At 54.3% G+C, this 16,186-nt stretch overlaps 1 long non-coding RNA gene across 1 annotated transcript; it reads right to left on the reverse strand.

Annotated features, from left to right (window-relative positions):
- Positions 1-681: 681 nt before the first annotated feature.
- On the reverse strand, positions 682-11,459 carry LOC109503200. The gene is made up of 3 exons (XR_002162108.3): positions 10,962-11,459; positions 10,360-10,478; positions 682-945 (listed from the first exon to the last, which is right to left on the reverse strand). It is a non-coding gene; the product is annotated as an uncharacterized LOC109503200 (long non-coding RNA).
- Between the last annotated feature and the right edge of the window lie 4,727 nt (positions 11,460-16,186).

Below are 16,186 nucleotides of genomic sequence, written 5' to 3' on the forward strand. Positions count from 1 at the left end.
CCAGCAGGCCGCGGGCCGGGCCGGGGCGGGGCCGGGGCCGGGGCCAGGAGGGGGTCCTGCGGCCGGGGGTTGGGGGGGGCCCTTGGGCATGCGTCCTCCCACCTGTGGACTCGCTCCCCTTCCCGCCCACCCGGTCCCCGTCTGCCTCCTCCATTACCCCCGCCACCCCCTCTCCGTCCTCCCTCCCAGTCCCGTCCATCCCCCTCCGGCCTTCCTCTTCCCTCAACTCCTCTCTTCCCCTCTCTATCCTCCCTCCTGGTGGTCCCTTCCACCCACCTCCCCGCTCTCTGCTCTCCCTCCTCCTTCCTCCCCTCCGCCTTGGAGGGCTTTCGCCGATGCCCTGTTTTGGAGACCCTGCCCAGTGCAGCAACTCAAGTAACCGTGGAGGGTGGGATGGAGAAACAAAATGTGATGTAGCAAAGCCGTGGAATACTAGTCAGCCTGAAAAAGGACATTCTGACAGCTGCGACAACATGGATGAACCTGGAGGGCATTATGCCGCGTAACAGAAGCCAGATACAGAAGACCAATTATTTCATGGGTCCACATACGTGGAGTCCCTAGAGGGGGTAGATTTACGCAGAGTAGACGGTGGGTGCCAGGGTCCGGGGGAGGGGAAATGGGGGGAGTTACTGTTTAATCGACACAGGGTCTGTCTCACAAAATGAAGAGTTCTGGAGATTGAGTGCACAACAATGCTAATGTACTTACAACTTTTAAGATGGTAAATTTTATGTGTGTTATGTCACAATTTAAAGTAAATAAAACACAATAAAATAGAAAAGGAATTACGTTCTGACACGTGTTACAACATGAACTTTTAAAAGCATCATGCAGGGGCTCCTGGGTGGCTGGTCAGTTAAGCATCCCAGTCTTGATGAGGTCAAGTCCAAGTTCTGTGTTGGGTGGTGTGTTCAAGTCCCAAGTCCACACCCAGCATGGAGCCTATTTAAAATAAAACAAACAACAACAAACACGTTACGCAGGGGACATACGCCGGTCACAAGAGGCAAATACTGCATGATTGCACTTACCTAAGGCATGGAGAATAGGCCAATTCAAAAGACAGAAAGTAAAATACAGGTTTCCAGGGGCTGAGGAGGGGAACAGGGAATCATTACTTAATAGGGACAGAGTTTCTGTTTGGGGTGATTTTTAAAAAGTCCTGGAAATAGTGGTGATGATTACACAACATCGTGAATTTGTTAATCCCACTGAATTGTACACTGTATAGTTTATGTTATGTGTATTTAATTTTTTAAAGTTTATTTTTGAGAGAGAGAGAGACAGCGCAAGTGGGGGAGGAGCAGAGACAGAGGGAGACAGAGAATCTCAAGCAGGCTCCACCCTGTCAGTACGGAGCCCTATGCAGGGCTTGAACTCAGGAAACTGAGATCGTGACCTGAGTTGAAACCAAGAGTCATACGCTTAACTGACTGAGCCATCCAGGCACCCCTACGTTACATGTATTTTAACGCAAAGAAAGAAAAGCAGTGATAAAGTGAATGTCAACAAATTTTTTTAATTTTGTTTTCAGAAAGATACTGTTGAGAGAAGGAAAAGACATGCTACAAGGCTGGGGGGGAAAACTGCAAAGCACATGTCCAAATACATACATACATACATACGGATGTACGTACATGAAATATGTATTTATACTATACACATACTATACAACGTATATACACCGAGCTCTCCAAACTCAACAGTTAGAAAACAACCCAATTAAAAAAAAATTGAGAACAGACTTGAATAGACACTTCATTAAAGGGGGTGGTGAGGAGCACCCGGGTGGCTCAGTCGGTTGGGCATCCAACTCTTGACTTCAGCTCAGGTCATGATCTCATGGTTCGTGGGTTGGAACCCTGAGTTGGGCTCTACACTGACAGCGCAGACCCTACTTAGGGTTCTCTGTCTCTCTCTCTGTCTCTCTCTCTCTCTGCCCCTCCCCTGCTCATTCTATCTCATAAATAAATACATAATTAATTAAGATGGGTGAATGGCAGTAGCACGTGAACAGATGCTTTACGTCATTAACTCTCAGGGAAATGCAAACAAAACCATAGCGAGGTACTGTCTACATGCCTGTTAGAATGGCTAAAATGAAAGGTACTGATAAAAGGGAGTTTCCAGTTCTGGCACTGAAAGTCCCACATCCCTGGAAACCCCTCTGCCTGAGGCAGAGCTGAACAGTTGGTCATTCAGGAGGAGGATGAAAACCCGGAACTCTCATACATCCTACACGGTGCGAATGCAAAATGGCACCACCGCTCTGGACAACATCTGGATGGTTGCTTCTCTCTCTAGGCCTCTCCCAGCCTCCGTGGCCTTGAATGATCCCACTGGCCCAGTGCCCCGGGCTCTGGGTCAGAGTTCTGCCAGGGGGCCCCCTGTTCGGGGGCCCCAGGGGTGGGACAAGGCGGGCCAGAAGCTTCTGCTCTAACGTGCGTGCTCTCCTGGCCAATGTCAGGGTCAAATGGACTCATCTTGGGAGGGCTGCAGAAGCTCCCGCTGTCCAAAGGGGCAGGGGCAGTGTTGGGTGGGGGAGGCACCAGAACCGCCCCCTGGGTGGGAGGGGACTGAGCGGTCTGGGGGCTTCCCAGAGGGGAATCCCCAGGCTTCTCAGACCCTAAACCAGGCAAGGATGAGAGGGTGCAGAGCTCACGGCGGTGGGGGAGGGGCGTGGGGAGGGCCTCACCGCCCCTCCTTGGGACCCAGGCTGCCGTGGGAGGAGGGTGTGGATGGCTGAGCCGGCCCCTAGGGGCTCCCGTGTCATCCAGAGGCGCCCATCAGCCTGGATCCCGGAGTGCAGGGGTTCAAGAGAATGGAGAAGGGGAGGGTGTTCCCCGGGCCGAGGACAATGCCTCCCACTGGTGACTGTGGACGGGAGGCAGCACTCAGGCAGCGGGTGTCACAGGGCCACAGGGGTGTCCTGGGATGTCTGGGCAACCGAGAGACTGCGGGGAGAGTACCCCGCACGGGCAGATGGCATGGCCGCCGGGCTTGGGTGTAGGATGGAACCCGCGTGGGGAGCACCCAGTTCCACACAGGCCCTGGGCTCCCTGGGCTCCCCGGGCTCCCTGGGCTCTGCGCCTCCGCCTTCGATCTCGCTCTCCGCCCACCAGGCTCTGCTCCTTCAAGTGCGACCCCCAGGAAGCCTCACTTTCCAGCCGTGACCTGGCACCCACTGCCACCACCAGGAGAGCCACTGAGAAGGGCAGGAGTGTCCTGTCCGCGCCCGTCTGTGGACGAGGCCGACGGCTCCTGGAGGGCGGTGGGTGATTCCAGCCGTGGGAAGGAAGAGATGCCACGGACACATGCTCAGGGATGGCGTTAAGTGAAAAACCAGCTTAAAAATTTTTTTTTAATGTTTACTTATTTTTGAGAGAGAGACAGAGCGGGAGCCGGGGAGGGGCAGAGACAGAGGGAGACACAGAACCCAAAGCAGCTCCAGGCTCCGAGCCGTCAGCACAGAACCGGCCGCGGGGCTCGAACCCACGGACCGCAAGAAGTCCGACGCTTAGCCGACTGAACTACCCCGGCGCTGCGAAAAACCAGGTTTTAGAACTACACGCTAATTGTGTATACACATGAGGACTATTTTGAACTAACAGGATATGGGGACTGGACACAGCCATGTGGATCTTAAGTCTTATTTTATTTGCTAATCTAACTTTCCAGGTCCAGTAGACTTCAGTGACCAGATTTTACTCCTGTATTCAGAAAAACAGGCTTATCTGTGTCTGCTGGCTGCCTTTGAAATCTCAGAACAATGAGGATTGTTTCAAAACAACACATTCAAGGCCTCAGGATCTCAGGAAGGAGGTTAAGGTAGAAGAAAACTCACTCCCCTCAGGGCAAAAACAAACAAACAAACAAACAAACAAAACACCAAGTCTGGACTGGAGGTAAAGGGCCCACGACGACGACAGGGCTCAGGTGACTTCCTGGGCCTGCCCCGCCCTGCTCCCTGGCCCACTAGGCATTAGGGTGGGAGCCCTGGCTGGCCCTGGGGAGGTGACGGCCCCCAACCGCAGCCTTGAGGATCCTCAGGCTCTCCTGGGTCGAGGTCTCCTCCACCCTCACAGACAGCAAATCTTCACCTTCTAAGACTGGCTTGAAGTTCCGGAAACATCCAAACCCAGTTTGGTGAAGACTGGTGCATTCAGGTGCCTCCGCATTAGCCAGCAGCCTCTGCCTCCCGCCCAGCTTCCCGGTCACCAGCAGCCAGCACAGCCTCTCTAGACACGCCCTGGGTCCTGTCAGGCTCCGGACCAAAAAAGTGCTGCTTTGCCCAGTGCCCACCGGGCAAGCTCAGACTCGGATGGGTTCGGATCCTGGCAGTGGGGTTCGGGGGCGGGCGGGGTGGGGGGGACAATGCTTTCCCGCATAATATTACCCAGGTGCAGAGCTTTAAAAAACACCCCCTCCTGCTGACCTGGCAACACCATCTCCAGGCATCAGCATTGAGGAAATCGAGAGGCGCGGGGCACCTGGGGGGTCAGTCAGCTAAGCGTCTGGCTCTTGATCTCGGCTCAGGTCATGATCTCACGGTTCGTGGGATGGAGCCCCGCATCGGGCTCTGCACAGACAGCAAGGAGCCTGCTTGGGGTTCTCTCTCCCTCTATTCTCCCTCCCTCTCTCGCTGCCCCTCTCGCGCACACGCGCACACATGCTCACACACGCTCTCTCTCTCTCTCTCTCAAAATAAATAAATATTAAAAAGTAGGCACGATTTAGCTCAAAGGTGGGAAAGTGGAAACACCGCAAATACCCAGTGATACTAACAGTTGAATAATACTTCCATATATCCTTGGGACGCGGTGCGGTCATCCAACTGCTGTTGCTAAGACACCATAATGACAGGAAAGTGTTCCCAAGGCAAGTGGGAAAATAGAAAAACTGCTCCTGTTGCAACCCAGCCCCCCTCCCCCCTCCCCCCCTTCCCTCTCTCTCTTCCTTCTTCCCTGTTGGATAGAAATAAATGTATTGAACGTTTACAGTGCTCGCTTGCCCGTGAGCCAGATTATGAATCTTTTCTGCAAATTCTTTAATTTTTTCTGTACTTTTCAGAGTTTATCAATGGCCATGTGTTACTTATAGACTAGGTTTCCCCTGGCGGAGGGCAGCAGCTCGGCTCCCAAAGTGCCCTGCAAGCTCTCCCTGGGCTCCCTGAGCCTAAACAGAGGCGAGCTCACAACCAGAAGCGCCAGGCACGCGCCTTTCCCACGGCTGCTCTAACAAGATGCCACAAACCGAATGGCTTCAGACAGCGCAGGTATTTGATGGTTCTGGAAGAAAAAGTCTGACAGGGGTCTCACTGGGCTACAGTCAAGGCGTTATCAGGGCTGTTTCCTTCTGGAGGCTCCAGGGCGAACCCGTTCCCTCGCTTTTTCCAGCTTCTAGAAGCCACCCGCAGCCCTTGGCTCATGCTCCCTCCCCCATCTGCAAAGCCAGCCTCTCTCTGACCCTGCTTCTCCCAGACCCTGTTACGGATCTCCTCTCTAGGCCGACCCTCCTTGGTCCCAGTTACAAGGACTCTTGTGATGATACTGGGCTCATCTAGACAATGCAGGGGGATCTCCCCCCTCAAGATCTTCAGTCCAACCCCACCTACGAAGTCACTTTTGCCACGTGAGGCAGCTCATGTGCAGGGATCAGGCAGAGCACATCTTTGGAACTGATCACTCGGCATGCCAAGCACGGACGGCGCACACAGTCTCACACACGCACACACTCAGACACATACGCAGACACGCAGACACACACAGAGACAGACACACACACACTCGGACACAGACACACACAGACACTCAGGCAGATACAGACAGGCAGGCAGGGGCAAACACAGACCCGCAACCACTCAGACCACATGCATGTGCAGAGACACACAGTAGGCAAAATTTCCCCAAAAGTGAAGAGAAATGTGGGTTTTCAGGTTAGAAGAGGAAATAAAGTCTTGACCTAACACGTTGTAGTAAGTTTTAGAATTCTAAGGATAAAAACAAGTCTTAAAAACCGAGAGGGTTGGGGCGCCTGGGTGGCTCAGTCGGTTAGGCGTCCGACTTCGGCTCAGGTCATGATCTCACAGTTCGTGGGTTCGAGCCCCGTGTCGGGCTCTGTGTTGACAGCTCGGAGCCTAGAGCCTGTTTCAGGTTCTGTGTCTCCCTCTCTCTGCCCCTCCCCTGCTCACGCTCTGTGTCTCTCTGTCTCTCAATAATAAATAAATGTTAAAAAATTAAAAAAAAAAAAAAGCTGAGAGGGTTGAATGGCATCACCCAGAGAGACATGTTGAGTCCTACCCCTGTCTCTGTGAATGGGACCTTGTTTGGACAGGGAGTCCTTGCAGAGGACGTCAAGTTCAGATGAGGTCATGCTGGAGTAGGGGCCTCTGGACAGGAAGATTTGGACGCAAACACACAGGGAGAGGGCAACACAGTGAGGACAGAGGCAAGGACAGACCCTCCCCGAGAGCCTCCGAGGGAGCCAGCTCTGCCCATACCTGGGGTTCTGGCCTCCTGGCCTCCAGACTGTGAAAGAGCCTGTCTACTGTTCTAGGTCAGGTTTGTGCTGCTTTGTTAGGAGCTCCGGGGGATTAATGAAGATTAATAAAGGAGAGGAGGAAGGGACGGAGCAGGGAAGAAGATTACGGGAGGGAGGACAATGGAAATGCACAGAGACCATGGAGTGCTGTCTACTTGTATTCTGAGTGGAGTCACAGGCATCTTCAAACACACAGGGACCCAGGAGTCGGAAAGAAGGATCGGACGGCGTCGCCCAGAACAACGATAAAGAGGCACAGGACACAAGTAGCAGAATTGCACAGAGGTCAGCGAAACGTGTTGGGAAGTCAGCATAAGTGTTGGCTGTACCGCTGGAAAGCAGGCAACCACAATCCCAGTTTAAAATGGCTCAACAGCAGGGCGCCTGAGTGGCTCAGTCGGTTAAGCGTCTGACTTCGGCTCAGGTCATGATCTCACAGTTTGTGAGTTGGAGCCCCGCGAGGGGCTCCATGCTGTCGGTTCAGAGCCTGGAACCTGCTTCAGATTCTGTGTCTCCTTCTCTCTCCACCCCTTCCCCGCTCACGCTCGGTCTCTCTCTGTCTCTCAAAAAATGAATAAACGTTAAAAAAAAAAAAAAGGCTCATCAGTCACATCTCCTCCCCACGCCCTTCTAAAATGGCAGTGAAAGAACTGTACAGTAGGGAAAACCCTCAAAAACAAAGAGAACTGCAGAGAAGGCAGAGAAGGCAACAGTAGATGAGAGATTTGACTGCTTTCCACCACACTGTAATGCAAAGAAAGATGGAAGGTGGTGTGTGACTCGGCACAAGTAGCTGTCAGCTCTGGCCAGTGACTCCCAGTAAGGAGCAGCCCTTGAATCACAGCCCCTGGCAGCCAAGTTGTCTCTCTCCTGCAGGCACCCTGTGCCCCCTGGCTCCTCCCTGCAGCCCCGCCCACACACATTGGCTCCTCCCTGCAGCCCCGCCCACACGCATTAGCTCCTCCCTGCAGCCCCGCCCACACACATTGGCTCCTCCCTTCAGCCCCGCCCACACGCATTAGCTCCTCCCTGCAGCCCCGCCCACACACATTGGCTCCTCCCTGCAGCCCCGCCCACACGCATTAGCTCCTCCCTGCAGCCCCGCCCACACACATTGGCTCCTCCCTGCAGCCCCGCCCACACGCATTAGCTCCTCCCTGAAGCCCCGCCCACACACACTCCTGTTCCTGCTGCGTTCCAGGAGTCAGGGGGAGGGGCAGCCTTCTCTGGGGCAGAGCCTGTGGCCGAATCAGGAGGCAAAAGCGCCTCCTGGCTCTTCAAGCTTCTGCTCACTCATGGCCCTCGTCACCCTACTCACGTTTCATAGGCCGAGGCAAGTCTCGTGGCCCCGCCAAACATCTGGGGTCCAGGGCCTGTACCCACCCCGACGCACACAGGCAGGGACTATGAAGTCGATGGAGATCACGCTGACCCCGAGGGTGTCTGAGTGTCACAGCCCAGTCCCTGCCAGGGAAGGCAGCAGGGCCTGACCCCCACGTCCCTCACCCACGTCCCGCAGCCAGGCTGGGTGGCCTTGCCCAAGCCTCCTGCCCCCAGGACAAAGCCAGATCAGACTCTGTCCTCGGAAGAAACTGGGTCTGAGGCGTTCCAGCTGTGGGAATGTCAAGGGCGGTGAGGCCCAGGGGAGGGGTGTCAAGGAGGGGCTGTCTCCCAGCCTGCAGACCCTGGTTCCCTTCACGAGCGCTGCTCCGGGACGCTGCCAGAAAGACAGGGAGTGCCCCCCTCACCCCAAGCAGGAGACCTGACGAACCTTCTCAGGAGAAGCCAGACTGCCCAGGAAAAGGACCTCGTTTTAGGGTTCCCAGGAGAGAAGCAGGCCAGCTACCAGACTTGGTTGGACACCCACAAGGAGCTGCTGGACCTCCCTGTCCACGTGGAAGGACAGCCAAGGAGCACCTCCCTCACGAAAGGGGAGGACTAAATCATACAGAAGTGCGGGGGGAGAGGGGGCAAAATAAGAGGCCTCCCGCCAAAAAGTCCCTTAAAGTTATAATCCTCAGAAAGAGAAGATACTGTGTCCATAACACCGAGAACAGGAAACTTAGTTAAGGCAATGATCAAAGAATAAGAAGGAAGCATTGGAATAGAAATGCATGAAGATAAAATTAAGGAACTCTTCCAGGAGCCAGAACCAAAGACACAGAGATGGAGCAGAGAATATGGACGGGGGCGGGGGAGGGGACACTGGGAAGCTGGTGCCGGCCCCAGGCCATTGGCATCACCTGCACAGGGGTGAGACCCACGCACATGGGGGAAGAACGCAGAGGGGGGCCTCCAGGACAGGACAACGGACAGATGCACTTGGAACAATGACTGATAACGATGACAGGACCACAAAGTGTCCATCAACTGTTCGTACCAGGCACACAGAAGCAGTAGGAGGGGAGGCAGTCCTTAACTCCAGGCAGGGAAGCCTGTGAATCAGAATGGCTGCTTACAAGCCATGTCCAAGGTGAACCTGTGATGTGACCACATTGGGGAAATGGAAGGCAGGGGCGAGGGGTGAGCCCGAGAAGGCCCTGTACCTCTCCTGTACCAAGCTCTGAGGTCAGAGAACACTATAGGATCGGTGTGGCCTGGGTTTCTTCACATGAACCCATCAGACTGATCCAGAATGTTGTTTTCCTGATGATGTCACTGGGGAGTGGCAGGCTGGACCAGCGACGAGGGGCCCCAGAGCTCTGGGTTATCTTCCTCTGGGGCAAGATTGGAAACGACTGGAACTGGGCAGTCACAGACCAAGAGTGTGCACTGCGGGGCCACCACCGGGACGCCAGGGCTGTGAACATGGCTCTGCCCTGTGGCACAGACACAAACCTCACCCAGTCCCAGAGAGTGAAAACGGGAAGGTAGAGCAGCCAGGAAGTAGGTGTGGGGCTGGGGGCTGATTCCTCACCTTCCAAGGCAGCAAGTGAGTGGGCACATCTCTGACAGAGAACCCAGAGCTGCCCAGAGGCGTGCCTTGTAGTGAGGGTTGGAGAGGGTGTGTCTGGGAGGAGGCCCCGGGGACAGCTGCTTTTCACCGAAAATCTCGTAAAGCTACTGAGTTCTTGAAATCATGGACGTGCATGATTTTCGTTGAAGTGCACAATAAATGCAAAAAGAATGCATGAAAGTCGAATTCACCGTGCCAGATGTGAACACATACATGAAGTAGCTAGGAGCATGAGGAATCGAGGCAGGGCCTGTCCACGGTGAGTCCAGACTTGGACTCAGGTTCCGCTTTGAGTTTCAAAGTCCTGGAAAACACCAGCCTCTTCGGCAGGAAGTGTTGGACAAACCTCCAGCCCAGGTCGGAGAAGACCAAGAAAAAGAACATCTTTCTTGCTAACATTCACAAAACTGGCGCTTTTTGTTAGAGAGAGAATCTCTCTCTTTTTAAAGTTTATTTCTTTATTTTGAGAGAGAAAATCCACGAGTCAGGGAGAGGCAGAGAGAGAGGAAGAGAGAGAGAATCCCAAGCAGGCTACCGGCTGTCAGTGCTTGAGCCCAAGGTGGGGCTCGAATCCATGAACCAGGAGATCGTGACCTGAGCGGAAGTCAGACGCTCAACTGACTGAGCCACCCAGGGGCCCCACAAAACTGGATTTTAAACACCACCAGAAGGGCAGGAACAGAGCCTGGCAGCAGGTGTAAGACAGCGGGGTGGGCGGCCCTGCCCCAACAAAGGCCCCAGGGAAGGGCGGCAGCCTGGGGGAGCGGGCAGATATTTGCAACATTTATATAAAACAGACGAAAGATTAATACCCAGAATATACAAAGAATATGGACAAGCCAAGGAGAAAAAATAAATACCTGAAGGAAAAGGGCTGATTCTGTGCCTGGGAAATTACAAGAGCCCGGATGGCTCACAGCTGGTGCAAAGTTGCTCAGTTCTGTCGGCAGCGGGCACATTAACTGGGCTCTTCACCTGGCTGCTTGACAATGTTTGCATTTAAAAAATTTTTTATGTTTATTCATTTTGGAGACAGGGAGAGAGAGAGAGGGAAAGAGAGAGCGCACGAGCAGGGGAGGGGCAGAGAGGGGAAGACACAGGATCTGAAGCAAGCTCCAGGCTCTGAGCTGTCAGCACAGAGCCAGACGCCAGGCTCGAACCCTCCAACCGTGAGATCATGACCTGAGCGGAAGTCGGATGCTTAACTGACTGAGCCAGCCAGGTGCCCCCAAATACTTTATAATTAAACAGCGGAGGGGCTGGCAGAGGGGCAACGGGCCCTGCGGGCGGATGCAGCTGGTCCGGCTGAGCCCGCCGCCCTGAGGCCACCTCCCAAGGCTGGAGCCCACCCTTCCATTTGTGCAGTGGGGGAGGGGGCACAGGGTCAGGCATGTAGAACCCCCTCCCCCCCACCCCACCTCCACCCCCATCTCTGCCCCCTGGGTGTTTATCCAGCACTTACCCCAGTGTATACAAAACCCTCTGTCCGGGCTTTGATCCTTCCGGAAGAAGAATGAGCTACTAGAGAAAAACAGGGAGGGGCCAGAGCGGGGCTCACAGCCTCCCCAGGCCTCAGCCCCAGGAAGCTTCCAGGTGCCGCCTCTGTCCCACAAGCCCTCCTATTACTGCAGCATCGCTATGGAAGAGCGGGGAGTGGACGCCCACCGGGGCAGCTTCTGCCCACGCGGCCTTCCTGAAGGGGTAGTGAGGGTCACCTGCCCCGGGGTACTACCTGGGGGCCCCGCCCACACCACGGCTCCGCCCCGCAGGGCTACCTGGGGCCGCGCCCACATCACAGCTCCGCCCTGCACCGCGCTCCCCTGCTTTGTCCCTGGGGTGGGGTGGGGTGGGGAGACGGGCCCGGGGAACCAGCCCCTTCAGACCTCGCTCAGCACCCCCAAGGGCCCCTCCTGGGGTGTTCCCATCTGGCAGCAGGGCAGGGACCTCATCCCAGAGCCTGGGCCAAGCCACAAGTGCCTGCAGATTGATGTCCACGTGACCACCTTATCGGCTTCTGCCTCTGGGACTCTTTAAACGTCTCCAGGGTTCAAGGATGCTGTGCATTTCTGGTCGGGATCCTCTGGCTCCTTCTCTGCTCCAGTTCCACCAGCCTGGCTTGGTGCAGTGGCCCCGTGTGCGGAACCCCCTGCAGAGAGGCTGGTGCCTGGGGGGCCATTTCCCCTCGTCTGTCTTTTCTGAGGCTCCTGACCTCCTTCCAGTAGGTCAGGTACATCAGTTCGTTTCCTGTCAGAGAACCTTGAGGGTATCCCATCACCACCCACGAGGTGCACATCCTGGACCTCAAGAGAAAAGGGGCAAGAACGCCTTGGAGTAAACAGAACCCCTAACAACAGAGCTCCAGGGGATCCGCCGACAGGGATGGAGGGCCAGAGTCGCAGCACCCCCCACTCTCGGCTCAGTCCACACGGGTGCTCCGCACAGACCTCTGCCCCTGTGTCCAGGAGGAGCAAAGCACCTGATGAACACCTGAGCCAGAGGAGGAGGGGAGCCCTGAGGTGCCCGGAAGGACGGTGCGCCGTGCCCCGTAGAACATACACAAAGTGATACTCAATAAGGATATCTACCGTCAGTGAGGCTTTGGACTTCCGAGAGGGCAGACTCGGGTATGTGAGCGGCAGGCTGTGTCACACCTCTCGGGGACTCCGCCTCGTGTCCTCCTGGTCCACCTTGTCCTGGGCTACCCCTGTAGGGACCTGCTTTGCACAGAGGTTGTGAGAGTGAGGAAGACTGTAATGGGAGTGGCGGGAGAGTCAGGATCCAGGAGTGGGCATCTCTGATGAAATGTTACGTGAGCAGAGCCGTGAAGATAATAGAGAAGAAGGCACAGCAAGTGCAAAGGCCCTGAGGCACAAGTGTGCCGGGTGGTTTTGATGATCTACAAGGAGATGGGTGGCCGGAGCTGAGAGCAAGGCAGAGGGAGGGGAGAGGAAGCCTCGGAGGTCGGGGAGGGTAAAAGCAGGTGCCGGGGTGCCGGGCACTAATGAAAATGGTTGGGTTTGAAAAGGCACTCCCCACGCACAGGGTAGCCTAGAGAGGTGTGGCTGAGAGGCAGGCATTCCGGAAGAGAGGGGCGCTGGCCTGGGTCAGGGTGCTTACAGCAACGGAGGCAGAAGCAGCTCCCGTAGGGTGTCTTCTGAAAGGAGAATGAAGAGGCTTGGTGAAGCCCCACTCCACCCATGGGTCACGGGTCCCCGGACAGCGGGCACGTGCCCCAGCCGGCACACAGGAGGAGTTCAGCAACGACTTAATGCAACATGCAGGCCCCCACCTTAGACGAGCAGCCCCATGATGTCCTGGAAGGCCTGGACGGGGTCCAGAAGATCAGAGTCCCACAGGAACCTCACGTGGCCTTCTCGGCCACAGCCAGTCCTGCCCACGAGGCCTCACGTGAGCCCCACGTATGCAGCCCTGTGCAGCCACTTCCATGCCCATCCACACGTCCGTGACCGTCCACATCCCTGCAGACTCCAGCTGCTCAGTCTCCTCCAGGGCTGGGCTCGGGGAGAGGCCCACACAGGCTCTGTAGGTGGCCGTGCTAGTGTAGACAGGGGTTTCTGGAGGCCTGGGCATTGGCTCTGCGGGACAGGACAGTGGCCTGTGTGCCTTCCCCGTTGCATGGCTATAGGGGACCAGGCAGGGACCCTGGTCCATGTCTGTGCTAGTATGACCACTCACCTTTCAAACCTGGCATCACTGGGTTGTGGACCCCCTGCTCCCCAAATCGTGACCCCCACAAAGGCCTTGAGCAGGATCTTATGGAAAGCCAGGCTCCCTCTCCAGGTCATGAGCTCCACCCCTATCCTTGCTACCTGGTGGCACTGACAGGCCCCTGCACCCCATCCAGGGCCACGTATATAATCAGACCTGACACCGTGGCACCTTCCCTGTCTCCAGCCACAGCTGGTTCAGGGAGGGGCTTGTGACAAAAGCTGCTGGCCCCAGGGCATCCTGGAAAGACTGGGTTTTTTCCCTCTGGGAAAGCCTGCATGGCTGAGGTGAGTGTAGTCACTCAGGGACAGCCCGCCTGAGAGTGAAGCCACCGCGAAGGAGCACAGACAGACCCACAGGCGGAAGGAGAGCCTCCTTCAGGATCCAGCCGTGCCTGCAACCAGTGGACCCCTCCCTGGACATTTTAGTCGCACGACCCAAAAGCCCCCCTATGCTCAGGCCAGTCTGGGGCCGCAGAAGGCTCCTTGCCAACCAGGCACCAAGGTCCACACTTGGTCAACACCAGGGCAGACACAGGGTCAGAAGCAATACGTTCTCCAGAGGCAGAGAATCGGGGCCGAAGGTGACGGCGGAGTGTCAGAGCACTCATGGGGAACTGCGACCACGACTGGGTGGACAAGGCCAGCTTCCTCCAGGCCTCGAGGGACAAGAAGGCCTCAACTAATTCCAGCATGATCCAGCCTTTTTAAAAAAAGATTTTTTTTTTAACATTTATTCATTTTTGAGAGACAGAGAGAGACAGAGCATGAGCAGGGAAGGGGCAGAGAGAGAGAGGGAGACACAGAATCCGAAGCAAGCTCCAGGCTCTGAGCCGTCAGCACAGAGCCCGACGTGGGGCTCGAATCACGAACCACGAGATCACGACCTCAGCCGAAGTCAGACGCTCAACCGACTCAGCCACCCAGGTGCCTCCAGGAGCCAGCCTTTTTAAGGTCTGGATAAGGGTTTGTGCTCTAACCACTCAGGACTGCTTTAACCTTCTCCCCTAGGGGCGCCTGGGTGGCTCAGTTGGTTGGGTGTCCGACTTCGGCTCAGGTCATGATCTCGCGGTCCATGAGTTCGAGCCCGTCGAGCACGTCGGGCTCTGTGCTGACAGCTCGGAGCCTGGACCCTGCTTCGGATTCTGTGTCTCCCTCTCTCTCTGACCTTCCCCCATTCATGCTCTCGGTCTCAAAAATGAATAAACGTTAAAAAAAATTAAAAAAAAACCCTAAAACCTTCTCTCTTAATAAGCCTTTGGGGGCATTTCCAGTCCCTCACTGTTATCAATATTCTGTACTGAACATCCTGAGACATGGCTTTGATCTGCTATAACAGGTCCAGGGAGGAGTCCACTGGTTTCAGGCACGGCTGGATCCAGGCACGGCATCTCCTGGACTGAAGGGACTGTGCTAAACATAGGCATCGATCAGTTATGTGCAGTGATTTGTCACTTCCACGTGGGGGCCTAGCAAGTCTTTCTGCACCCATCCATGCTCCCCAGGAGGAAGGAAGCAGAGAATGGGATCTCACGTTCTATAGGAGGCTGTGAGTGGGGCCGAAAGTTGCCTGAGGCCACGTGGGGGGAAGGTGGCAGGAGGGGGCATCCCTGTCTCCTGGGTGCAGACACAGGTTTTCCCTCTGCCAGAAGTACATTCCAGGGGCCCCAGGGGTGGACCCCAAAGTTCACAATCTGATTATGCACAGTCTTGCGGAGATACTGTGGGTAAATCCCTTTCCATTCTGAGCATCCATATTCCATATTCCCATCTTTAAGACACAGGGAGGTCCCAAACCCGAGTGCTCTGCAGAAATACCAGGGCAGACTCTGTCCTGACACTCCAGACCCTACACTGAAGAGGTCATCAAAATGCACACTCACATTTGAGAGCCCCGTAGCTTTTCTATGTGACAAGCAAGTTTTTACGTGGATTCACTAGTCCAGGCCTCTTGACAACCACACAAGGTAGGTAACTGTTCTACAGATGGAGAAGCCAAGGCAGTAGAGGTTCGATAGCTTTCCTCGATTCTTGTAACGTTCTACATACGTTTGGGTATCGATGCTTTGTTGGCCTTGCAAAATGAGGTGGGAAGTATTTGCTCACTTTTTAGTCTCTGGAAAGGTTTGTGTAAGGTTGGTGATATTTCCTCAACTGTTTAGAGGATTTCCCCCAATGAAACCATCTGAATTAAAAAAAAAAAAATGGGGCACCTGGCTCAGTCAGTAAAGCGTCCCACTTCAGCTCCGGTTATGATCTCATGGTTCGTGAGCTCAAGCCCCTCATGGGGCTCTGTGCTGCCATCACAGAGCCTGCTTGGGATGCTATCTGTCCCTCTCTCTACCTCTCCCCCAGTTGTGCTCTGTCTCAATAATAAATAAATAAATAAATAAATAAATAAATAAATAAATAAATAAACGAACTAACTAACTAAAAAAAAAAAAGAAACCATCTGAATTAGATTTTCTTTTGGGGAATATTTGAAATTATGGATTAATTTTATTTAATTGGTATAGGACTATCCAGATTTTCTATTTCTTCTAATGTCAGTTTTGGTAAATTGTGTTTCATTTAAATTTCAAATTTACTGTCTTGGAGTTGTTCATACTATTCTCTTATCATCCCTTTTTTTTTTTTTAAGATTTTATTTTAAAGTAATTTCTACACCCATGTGGGGTTCAAACCCTGAGAGCAAGAGTTGTGTGATCCACTGACTGAGCCAGCCAGGGTCCCCTTATTATCCTTTTAATGTTTGTAGTATCTGGTTATGTCCTCTTTTTCATTCCTGATACTGGAATTTGTTTTCTTTTTCTTACCCAACATTTCCAGGGGTTTATCAATTCTATTAATCTCTTCAAAGAACCAACCGTTGGCTTTGTTGATTTTCTCTAACTTTGCTTTATTTCATTAATTTTTGCCATAGTTTTTGTTATTTCCTCTCACCTCTGGATTTAATTTG

Source organism: Felis catus, chromosome C1 (assembly GCF_018350175.1).
Source record: "Felis catus isolate Fca126 chromosome C1, F.catus_Fca126_mat1.0, whole genome shotgun sequence".
NCBI classification, from domain to species: domain Eukaryota; kingdom Metazoa; phylum Chordata; class Mammalia; order Carnivora; family Felidae; genus Felis; species Felis catus.